The following is a 10,162-nucleotide window of genomic DNA, read 5'->3' as shown; positions in this document are numbered from 1 at the left end:
ACTTAAAATAGTTTGACTTTCCATGACAAATCTCTCTGAACTTCTGTTTTCCCACGTGACAGTTGGAGGAAAGCCTTAATGGGGTGTGGCAATTGAGATTAAAGTAGTATTTCTGTGGACCTAGTCCTGTGTCGGGTATTGTGTTAAGCACTTTCACACTTTTATCTCATTCTTACAAAACTGACAGTTATATTATTACATTAAACAGTTTTACAAATGAGAAAACTGAGAGAGAAGTGACTTGCTCAATGATGAACAGCAAGTGAGTAGCAGAGCGTGGCCAAGAGCTTGGTTCCTCTGACTCCAAGTCAAGGCAAGAGAAATGGAAGGGATTTGAAACAGCGTCTCCCACAACCACAAGGGAAAACTTAGAGCATCCCTCATCTATGGATGAATATCTGTGATGAATGGTCAACACTTTCATCTTAACTCTGGAACAATCACATTCTTCTCTGCTCCCTGCCTCTCTGCCTCCTTCCTCACAGTGTATTTTGGAAGTGGTCTCCCTTTTAACATTGTCAAATATTTTCAGTAAGAGTTCTTGCCCTTTGGATTTTTTCTTTTTCCACCAAATACTCCTTGGTAGTCTGCAAATATTCTGCTTTCCTAACCAGGTTTTTACATCTGAAGAGGATACTGTAATATGTTTGGGGAACCAAGGCCAGAAGACAGGGACCCTAGTCCCAGTGGCAATCAGCCCAGCCCTGCTTCCTGAGCCCAGTCCAGTCATTTTTCCCCAAGGATATTCCCTCTACCCCTAGGGTTACACGTGATGTGTAGACCTTCTTATAGATGTGATGTACGAGCAGTGACTGGGAAACTGATGCTGCAGGAAAAGGATCTCCAAGATGATGTAAGACCTGAAGTCTCTCTCCCATTCTGGGCTGAAGGAAGGTAGGCGAGCGGACTTTACTCACCTGGAGATAGAGTAGCTGTAAGAAGGATTGAGAAGCACTTGCTGGAGGGTGGATAGATTCAACAAGTTACCCAGACTTGATGGTAGTAAGTCTAATGTATGAGCAGAGCGTCAGAAAGGAATTGCAGGGGAAATGTGTTGGAAACAGATTCCTGGAGTTGCATGTGCAAAACCAGGCTTTCAACAACCAAGTGAAAAATTGGCCCTGAGTTTTAGAGGGAAAATGCTGAGAGCAAAGGATAAGGAATTGCACCCCCAAATTCTCCACATGGTCACATTGAACAAGACCATGTAATTAGTACTAATGTACTGTTAGCAAACTTTTCTTGAACAACTGCTAAATCAGAGTTGCTATTATAGGTCCTGAGGCTACTAGTTATTGAATTTACAATCTAGTTAAGAGAGACAACAGAAAAATACGATAAATGTATAAAGGAGGTATTTATAAAATGTTATTGGAACCCAGAGAAATGAGGATGAGGGATTAATTCTCCATGGGAGAACTGGACAAGAATTCACAGAGGTGATATTTCGGGACTTCTGGGTTGAGAAGGTCATAGACAGTATTTCAGGAAACAGGTTTCATTTCCAAAGCTCCAGTAGCAGCCAAGCACACGGCACATGTGAGAGACTGTGAATTCCTTGAACAGCACTCAGTTCCTGGGCACGAGGGATACTGATTAGATGGGCAGATGGAGGCTACGTTTGATAGCTTGGTATGACATTCTGAGAGGGAGCTGCGCGCACACATGTAAGTATGTTTTTCAACCCTGAATTAGTCCATGAAGCATGTTAAGGAGCTTCTGAGGATTTGAGTTTTAAGCCGTGGGCACTAGATGGTCATTAAAAGATTGTAGTGAAGGAGGAAGAGGACCAGATATGAGTTTAGAAAGGTCTCACTAACAGTGACATACAAGATGGACTGGAGTGGAAGGAAATGGAAGCAGAATGATGATATTAAAATGACCTCCAACAGACCAGCGGTCAGGCAGGTCAGGTGGGTGAGACAAGGCTGGACGAGGACGGCGGCCACTTAACCCTTACTTGTCACATCTATCTCTCACCCTCCGTGTCCTTCTTCACCTTGGTCCCCATTCCTGGCCCCCTACCTTTCCATTCCCCTTCCTTCCCCTTTCTTACTCTTAATTACCCCTATTTTCCCCCTTGTCTATTCTATTTCTCTTTTTTCACACTCTTCCTTTGTCTTCTGTACTTATAGTCAGTAACATCTTCTAAAATCCTTGTTCCCTTCATAAGAGCTCTTCCAGTCCCCTTCATACAGTACCCATCACCCATTTCTTAACCCGAGAATCTCTCTCCCCCTTTTCTTGTCTCAGCACACACACCATATACGTCCTGTTACGTCACCCAGTACGGGGCCCGTACATCAGTGAGGGGAGGCACTCTTACAGCTGTTAACCAACCCAGCAGTCAACACACGCGCTTTTACTGACTATCAGCGAGGATGGGCACTGGAGGGCACGAATAAGTGAAAAGATCCATATTTATACTGCCCGAGCTTAGAGCTGAATGATGAAGGGAAAACACAGACACATATAAAGTTCATTAACATTATGATGTGTTAGCTGTTGCCTGAAAAAGCCTGGTACAAAGCTGTATTAGAGACTGGAAGAAGGAAGGATGTCTTTAGAGTAGGGGATACACAGAGGAGAGCGATTACCATTGGTTATTCCAGGAACTGTTCTAGAAACCTTATGTGTTACCTTAATTAATCCCCTAGACAATTTCTATTAGGAAAACACCTTTATTCCCACCTTACAGTTGTGGAAAGTGAGATAGAGAGATTAAATAATTTACTCTGGGTCAAATCTCAAGGAAACAGAAGCCCTGAAATCTGACTGTTGTTCTATTGAATTCTAAGTGTCTTCCCAACATTAGATCACACTGAATCTTTGAAAGGCAGGTTGCGCATGTCTCTGGACAGCTATAAGATATCTCATGAATGTATATTCCATCACCAACTAGTGAACTCTCTAGAGACAAGGCCATTGAATCAGCACCTGGCATTATGATCTGCAGATGAACGTCCATCGCCTAGACCTGGGTAACTCAAGTTGAGCCCCTGAGCACTAAGCATCTCTGTCTATAATTTTGACCTCCTTCTATTTTGACATCCTTTCCCAATAACTCTTTTGTTCTTTGTCCAGAGGGATAGAGAAGGCAGAACCTTGAGACTTAGCCTTAAATTGGGAGCATGTTATCAAGGGTAAAACCAAGACTGGAAATTGACATAAATTCAGGGCCACGTCTTCAAGACTCTTACCACTTACTGCTATCCCTCCTACCCACCGCCATTTGCAGGCTCAACACTTCTTGCAAAAAAAGACCCATTCATTTGCTCATTCATTTATTCGTATTTGCAATATGCATTTGGGTTCTAACATCCATAGAAAGTGCCCTGTAATGGTTTGTTAACTATGTACGTCTGTCTATACGTCTGTCTGTACCTCTGTTCCCATTTCTCTTTCCCTCTCTCCCTCCCGACATTAATTTCTTCTAGTTTAGTCTTCCTCCCAGCCATCTGGGCCTTTTCCCCCCAATTCACTGTGGCGCCTTGCTTCCTCTCTGCCAGGACCTCCATGCCACACACCCATCGTATCTTTCCTCCACTATCAAACTGGGGCTTTGGGGTCAGGTTGTTAGGCAGAATTGAAAAGAAGAAATAGGTTATGATTAGAGTTGTAAGGGTTGTGAACCCCACACATTTCAATAAAAAGATGGTGTTTATTTTTAGGAAGTAAAGCTCTCCCTGAAATGAGGTGAAGTTGAATATTATGGAAATAAGAAACTGTTAGGACAACACAGCTGGTCCCTCCTCCTCCCTCCCTCCATTCATCATTTCCTGCTTATGCAGTCGCCATGTACATGGCCCTAATGGGAGCCTTAGCTCCCAGACCAACCTAACCTTTTCATTCTGCCTTCCACAGCCAGCTCACTCAGTCTCTCAGGATTCCAATCCCAAAACCCCATGAGAATAATCTGACTGGCTGAGGTTGGACCCCATATCCCACATAGCTGAGGGATGTGCAGGTCCTGGGCCATAAGTTTGGCCATCCAGGTCCACTCCTTTAACAAGGACTGTGGGTGAGGATTGTCCCCAGAGAAGATACATGTAGGTGAACAGACTCTCCACACCCCAAACATATCTGCTGTGAAAGGAGCAAGCAACGCACCTCTTAAATGGCACCGTTCAAGAAACTTGTCATGAATTCTGTCTAGATATTCATGGTTTTATTCATTCATTAAATAAGTATTTCTTGAGTGTCTACAATTCATTCTTCTGTTCTCCTTTGCTCTCTTTACCCCGAGGTTCTTGGGGAAAGTTCCTGACTTCATTTTGGCTGAACCAAGGAAAGAAAGGACAGGAGGGCATTCCTAGGAGACACACGTGGCTGCAGCAGTGGTTGACCCAATAGGAGCCATCAGCAATTTCTGAGGGATCTGGATGGAGAGAGAGCTGAAAATAGGAAAGGAGGCAGCCTGGGCACCCAAGGACAAAGATGCCTGCCTGCACCTCCGCCTACAGCCCTGTCTCCTGCACCTCATGGGCACAGGGGAAGACCCAGGACAGGGCAGAGGGTGCCTATACAGGCCATGAGGGTTTCCTTGTCTAAACTCTGTAGAATTTAAAAACAACAACAAAACTGACTGCTCCTTGCCACAACCATCTCAGAATATGCACTGGGCGGTAGGACAGGACGAGTGGAGAGAGAGCAGCCCTCACTTAGCACAAAGGGCCCAGGCTAGTGGATTTTCTGCCCCTGACACTGGATGCTGGCTCCAGCCACCTTCAGCACTGCCAAGGGGCTGGGACCACTGACCCCCACACGCATCACCGAAAAACTTACACATCGTTTGCAGTTTTGAATCTTCTATGTTGTCAGGGCCCCAGGCAAGAGGCTATTGCATTAATGGGGTATCTAAATTCTTAGAGGCCTCGGGCATTTGTTCTTTCTAGAAGTACTGGGAAGCCAGGAGGCAAAAATGGATGCGGGCCCTTTCTGGTGAGAGACTGTGTGGGCTGAGGGGGCTGAGGGAGGGTGCAGCCGTCCCTCTCAGGCTCTGGGACCCTGCCCCTGCCCTCTTTTGTGCTCCTTCTGCACCCCCTGCTCCAGACTGGCTGCCACTCTGGGGGTCTGGGGGGACAATCGGAGCAGCCGAGGTGGCCCTTCAGCCTCTCCTCCAGTTCCACCCATGGGGTGGCTTTCTCAGGCCTGAGGCACCTTCCCAGCCTCTGTGCGGAGGCATCTCTCTGTCCAGGTCACACCCATGCCCTTGGGAGCCTGGGGGAGAAGGAAGCAGATTTCAGAGTCAGGCCCAGGTTGAGATCCCTTCCTGGCTGAGCCGCATTATGTTCCCTGAACCCCAGCGACACAACTGAGGTTCCAGGGGGCAGGACCTGCCTCACGGGGTGTTGCAAGGACTCAGGCAGGTCTAGTAAAGCACGGAGTGTGGCGGCAAATTCTAGGGTGGTGATCCTGCCCCCCACTCCCTCTACAGCCAGCACAACCCTCTTACTGGAACCTCCAGGCCTCCATTACCCGACAAGTGGGACAGGACGGAGGGGAAGGATGGGTTGCTGGCCTTCAGGCTGGAACCGCACACCTCTCAAGTGCCTCCAGAACATTCCTGCCCTTTGTTGATTTTACTAGCCAATCAGATGAGAGAGGTCAAGCAGCCACAGAGGCGCTGGGCCTCCAGGCCAGCTCACCAAGGGCCCACTGTGAGTTCTTCCTGGATTGGCTAAAATCAGAACACTCAGAGCTGCCTCTCTCAAGAGAGTCCTCAGCTCTGGAGCGTACACGTACACACACTCACACACACGTACACACACCCACACACATGTGCACACACTCCTGGCCTGCCGCGGCCTCTCGCACAGGGTGCAGCCCCCGCACCTTGAGCCAAGCTCCTTCCGCTTATAGACCTCAGTTATGAGATTAGAGCCAAGTACCCAATTTCTAGGAACTCCTGGGAACAGGAGCAGCCCACCCCCGCTTCCCCAGGCCCTGAGCCCTGCTCCACCGCTGCTGTCTCCACGGGGGCCGTTGGAGCTGGGCAGATAAAGAGATCCAATCAGGTCTGTGGCCAGCAGCTCCACCATGGCTGGTGGACGGTTCTTATGAAATGGTTGCAGAATCTTGAGGTTGCAAGATGGCCAGGGGAGGGCAGGAAGGAAGGTTCTTGGGTATGATAGTTGAAAGATGCCAGGGTCTGGGCCTCAGCTTGGCAGGGCCAGGCCTGCAACAGCATCCCCTAACCCAGGGCTGGCCTGGCCCGGGGACAGCAACGCCCTTGACTGGAGGGACCTGTTCCTAATAGATGTACAGACACAAATCCACTCCCTGACCTGATAGCTGTGACTGGCAAGGTCACAGATGCTCCTGTTCCGCAAAGAAGTATGAAGGTCCTGCCAGGTGGTGGGTTAGGTGCTGGGGCTCCAGTGAGCAACAGAACAGGCACCCGTCTTCTCTGCGTGGCTCTCACAGGCCCGCGAGGTGCTGGAGCCTAATCAGACTCAACCACAGAAATACACGGATAATTACAATGACGCGAAGCTCTGTGGAAAGAGCCATACGAGTGAGGAACAGGAAGACCCGGCCACCCAAGTCGTGACCAGTGGGGCTGGGGCAGGAAAGGCTCCCTGTGGATGAGGCCCGGAGGGTCAGCAGAAGTCACCAGGCACAAAGAAAGAAGGGCCTTTGTGGTTGAGACCCGCAGCAGGTGGCAGGAGGCCTGTCTCAGGAGCCAAAAGCCAGTGGGCTTAGAGGGCAGAGGAATAGAGAGAGGAGGCAGGGCTCTGGAGAGAGGAAGTGGCAGGAGCCAGGGACTCCTGTCCTTAGGAGAAGCTGCAGGGAGGGCCAAGATGAGTCCCGGAGGGGACGGCATGCTGTGGGGCCAGCGGGGCCAAGTCCCCCAGGGCCTCATACTCCCATGGTCACCAGGGAGGGACGGAGGGAGAGCAGGTGAGGAGCTGACTGGTCAGGGTCCCAGTCCCCAAGGATGTTCCCAGCCCTTCCTCTGGCCCCTCTCCCCGGACTCCGGAATATCCAAGTGGCCTCACCTCCTGTCACAATTTTTAAAAAATTTATTATTTTTAAAATTGAAGTATAGTCAGTATACAATGCTGTGTCAATTTCTGGTGTACAGCATTACATCATTACACTGGTTTTCAGTCTTACAAATACATATCTATATCTCATGTATTTCATATTCTTTGTCGTTATAGGTTACTGTAAAATATTGAATATAGTTCCCTGTGCTAAACAGAAGAAACTTGTTGTTTATCTATTTTATAAATAATAGTACCTGCAAATTTCTAACTCCCAGTTTATCCCTTCCCACCCTCTTCCCCCACCTGGTATCCTGGCACTTTTGATGAGTCCTGTGTGGCATCCGCCTTGGACCCTTATTTCCTCCACTTCCCTTTCAGAGGAAGTGCTTCCCTGCAGGACTCCCCAGCCTCTGAGGTCCAGCCAGGCCCCCAGCCTGGAGGGAGCCTGGCTCATCCGCAGCAGCGGGTTCTGGACTCCACATCCACAGGGAACAGCTCACACGGGCCTCGCAGGGAACTGACCTTCCCAGGCACCTGGGCCATCCCACTCTGACGTCCCAGCCCCTGGCTGCCACGCTCAGAGGGCTGTCGATTCTCACATCCCTCCACCAGCACCCACTCTGACTGAGACAGGAGGGAAGGGAAGGGAAGGGGGCAGGGCACAGCCACTAAAATAAAGACACAGCAGTTAGCACCAAGATGGTGAACGATTCAACTCCCAATAAACCTTGAGCTTCAATATTCGCTCATTGAAACACAATTGCGTGCTAAATGGTACTGTCACAGGTGCCAGGACAGTTTTAAGGCTGACCATAAAAGGTCAAAGGGTGGGCAGTGGCCCAATTCCTGGGAATCCCACCCCCTTCCCCAAAGTAGTTGGAATAATCCACTTGTTAGCAAATGAAGTCACTGAGCCCATAAAATCTAGCAACAGCGTACATCGCTGCCTCTGGCTCCCTCACCTTCCGACATGGCCTGCACTCTGTCTGTGGATTATGCATCTCTCAGAATAAATCTACTTTCTTTTTAAATTTTTTAATTTATTTTTAATCTTGGAGGGGGAGGTAATTAGATTTATTTACTTATTTTCTTAATGGAGGGAATGGGAATTGAACCCAGGACCCAGTGCATGCTAGGCATGTGCTCTGCCACTGAGCTCTACCCTCTCCCCAGAATAAATCCACTTGCACTCAACTGTGGCTCGCTCTTGAAATCTTTCCTGCATGAAGCTAAGGACCCACACTTGGTGGGGTACGTCCCAGGGACTCAACTGAGACCTGGGACATGGCCATCCTCTCACCCCACATTCTTTTGCCTGTATCACTCGCAGCTCCGGCTCCCGCCCTCGGCCTGGCACCAGGATAGTCACGGGTCCCACCTAGTGCCCACACGAAGGCTCCAGGTCACCATCATGGGGGCTCCCAATCCGTGCCCCGCTTCACCTGTGTGGACTTTCGGGGTCAAGACCCTGGGAGCTCCAAATTGTCACCTGGAGAAAGAAGAGGAAATCTCATGTGGTGGGGGGAAAGACACGTCCTCCTGTCCAGGGTGAAAGATGGTGTGTGGATTCAGGGAGTTAAGCCAGAACACGGCACGGTTCATTCATGTTCCACAAACGTTCCCGAGCACCGGCCAGGCCCACAGTGCTGGGTCCACAGCTGCAAACAAGATCGGGCCTGGGGCCCCCAAAGGGCTCTGTGGCCAGTCCAGGAGGTGGACTGAGTGACAGCATGCCTTCAGCACAGCCCAGTGTGTGCGGAGAGAAGTGTCAGCACAGGGTGCTCTGTGGACAGAACACAAATCACGTTGAGAGGTGAACCGGAAAGGAATGAAGGAAGGCTTCCTGGAGGAAGTGAGGTCTCAGCTGGGTTGTGAAGATGAGTAAAGTTAGTCAGGCAAAGGGAACATGTACAAGGACCCAGAGGTGCTCCACCACTGAGCTACACCCCAGCCCCCCTGGAATTATACTTTGTGTTCAAGGTTTAAAACAGTGAAACAGTGCAAATGGTGAAATGCACTATTTTTAAAGTGCAAAATTTAATTACTACATAAATATTTTAGTGAATTCGAATATCTTTAACACAGATTTATTCTTTCAAAATGTTTGTTTATTTTAACACTAAAAAAAAAATGAATCAAATGCTTGCTTACAAAATTGGGAGCAATACAGAGAAGATTAGCATTGCCCATGGTCAAAGATGACACGCAAATTCATGAAGTGTTCCCATTAAAAACAAGCAAACAGGGGAGGGTATAGCTCAGTGGTAGAGCACATGCTTAGCACGCATGAGGTCCTGGGTTCAATCCCCAGTACCTCCTCTAAGAATAAATAAGTAAGTAAATCTAATGATCTCCCCCTACCAAAAAAAAAAGTAATAACAAAATCAAACAAAGAAAAAGAATCAAGAAAACAGAAACTGTAATGATATTATATTAAAACTCACCAATATGTAGTTTTTTCCTTTTATTTAAAACACATTCATGTAGTTAAAAAGGATTAATCCACTACTCCACTACTCTTTTCCTTTTTATGTTGTAGTATTTTATTTTTATTTCTTTACTGGCATGATTGAGTCCAAATTTAATAAAAGAGAACTTCCGCGCATTTCCTTCCTAGCCATTATTATTACTTGTATCATTTAATGAGTATTCCTGGAAATAATTTTGTTCTGTAGAGGATCAGGTATCGGAAACGAATCTACTCCCATATCAGACACTCCAGGTCACTGCTGGGCAAAGCTTAGGACAGTCTCTCCAGCGAGGTCTCAGTGGGTGTGATGGAAAAGCCCTTGCCCGCACCCCTCTTCTGGTCTCTGGGTGTGGTTGACCCTGAGTACAGAGAAAAAGCAGCTGTCAACTGCTCACCTCACCCAGTGAGGGCCACATGTATCCAGTCCTGTCCCCCAGTGATGGTCACAGCCAGAGATGGGGCAGGTGCCCAAACTGGAGGGTCCCAAGAGGGCTTCTCTCTCCATCACTGTCGCCCCACTCAGTTTCCGACAGCCTCGGCACAGGCGAAGGCATGCCCACTCCACCTTGACAGCGCTCGGAGACCAGGGTCTAAACAACCCTGACCCTGGAGGCCTCCCCCTATCTTCCTGCCCTCCTTCCTCCCAGGCACCCAAGGCTGGATGCTCTGCAAAGCTGACCATCAACCTGATGGTGATTGC

The 10,162-nt window shown here is 48.6% G+C and overlaps 1 non-coding gene across 1 annotated transcript; it reads left to right on the top strand.

The window, feature by feature from the left end:
* Positions 1-9,120: 9,120 nt before the first annotated feature.
* Positions 9,121-9,225, top strand: LOC123615681 (U6 spliceosomal RNA). The gene has a single exon (XR_006723363.1). It is a non-coding gene; the product is annotated as a U6 spliceosomal RNA (small nuclear RNA).
* Positions 9,226-10,162: the final 937 nt, after the last annotated feature.

The sequence above is a fragment of the Camelus bactrianus genome, chromosome 16 (assembly GCF_048773025.1).
Source record: "Camelus bactrianus isolate YW-2024 breed Bactrian camel chromosome 16, ASM4877302v1, whole genome shotgun sequence".
Lineage (NCBI taxonomy): Eukaryota > Metazoa > Chordata > Mammalia > Artiodactyla > Camelidae > Camelus > Camelus bactrianus.
The sequence above is the reverse complement of the archived record's forward strand: the minus strand, read 5'-3'. Positions and strand labels throughout refer to the sequence as shown.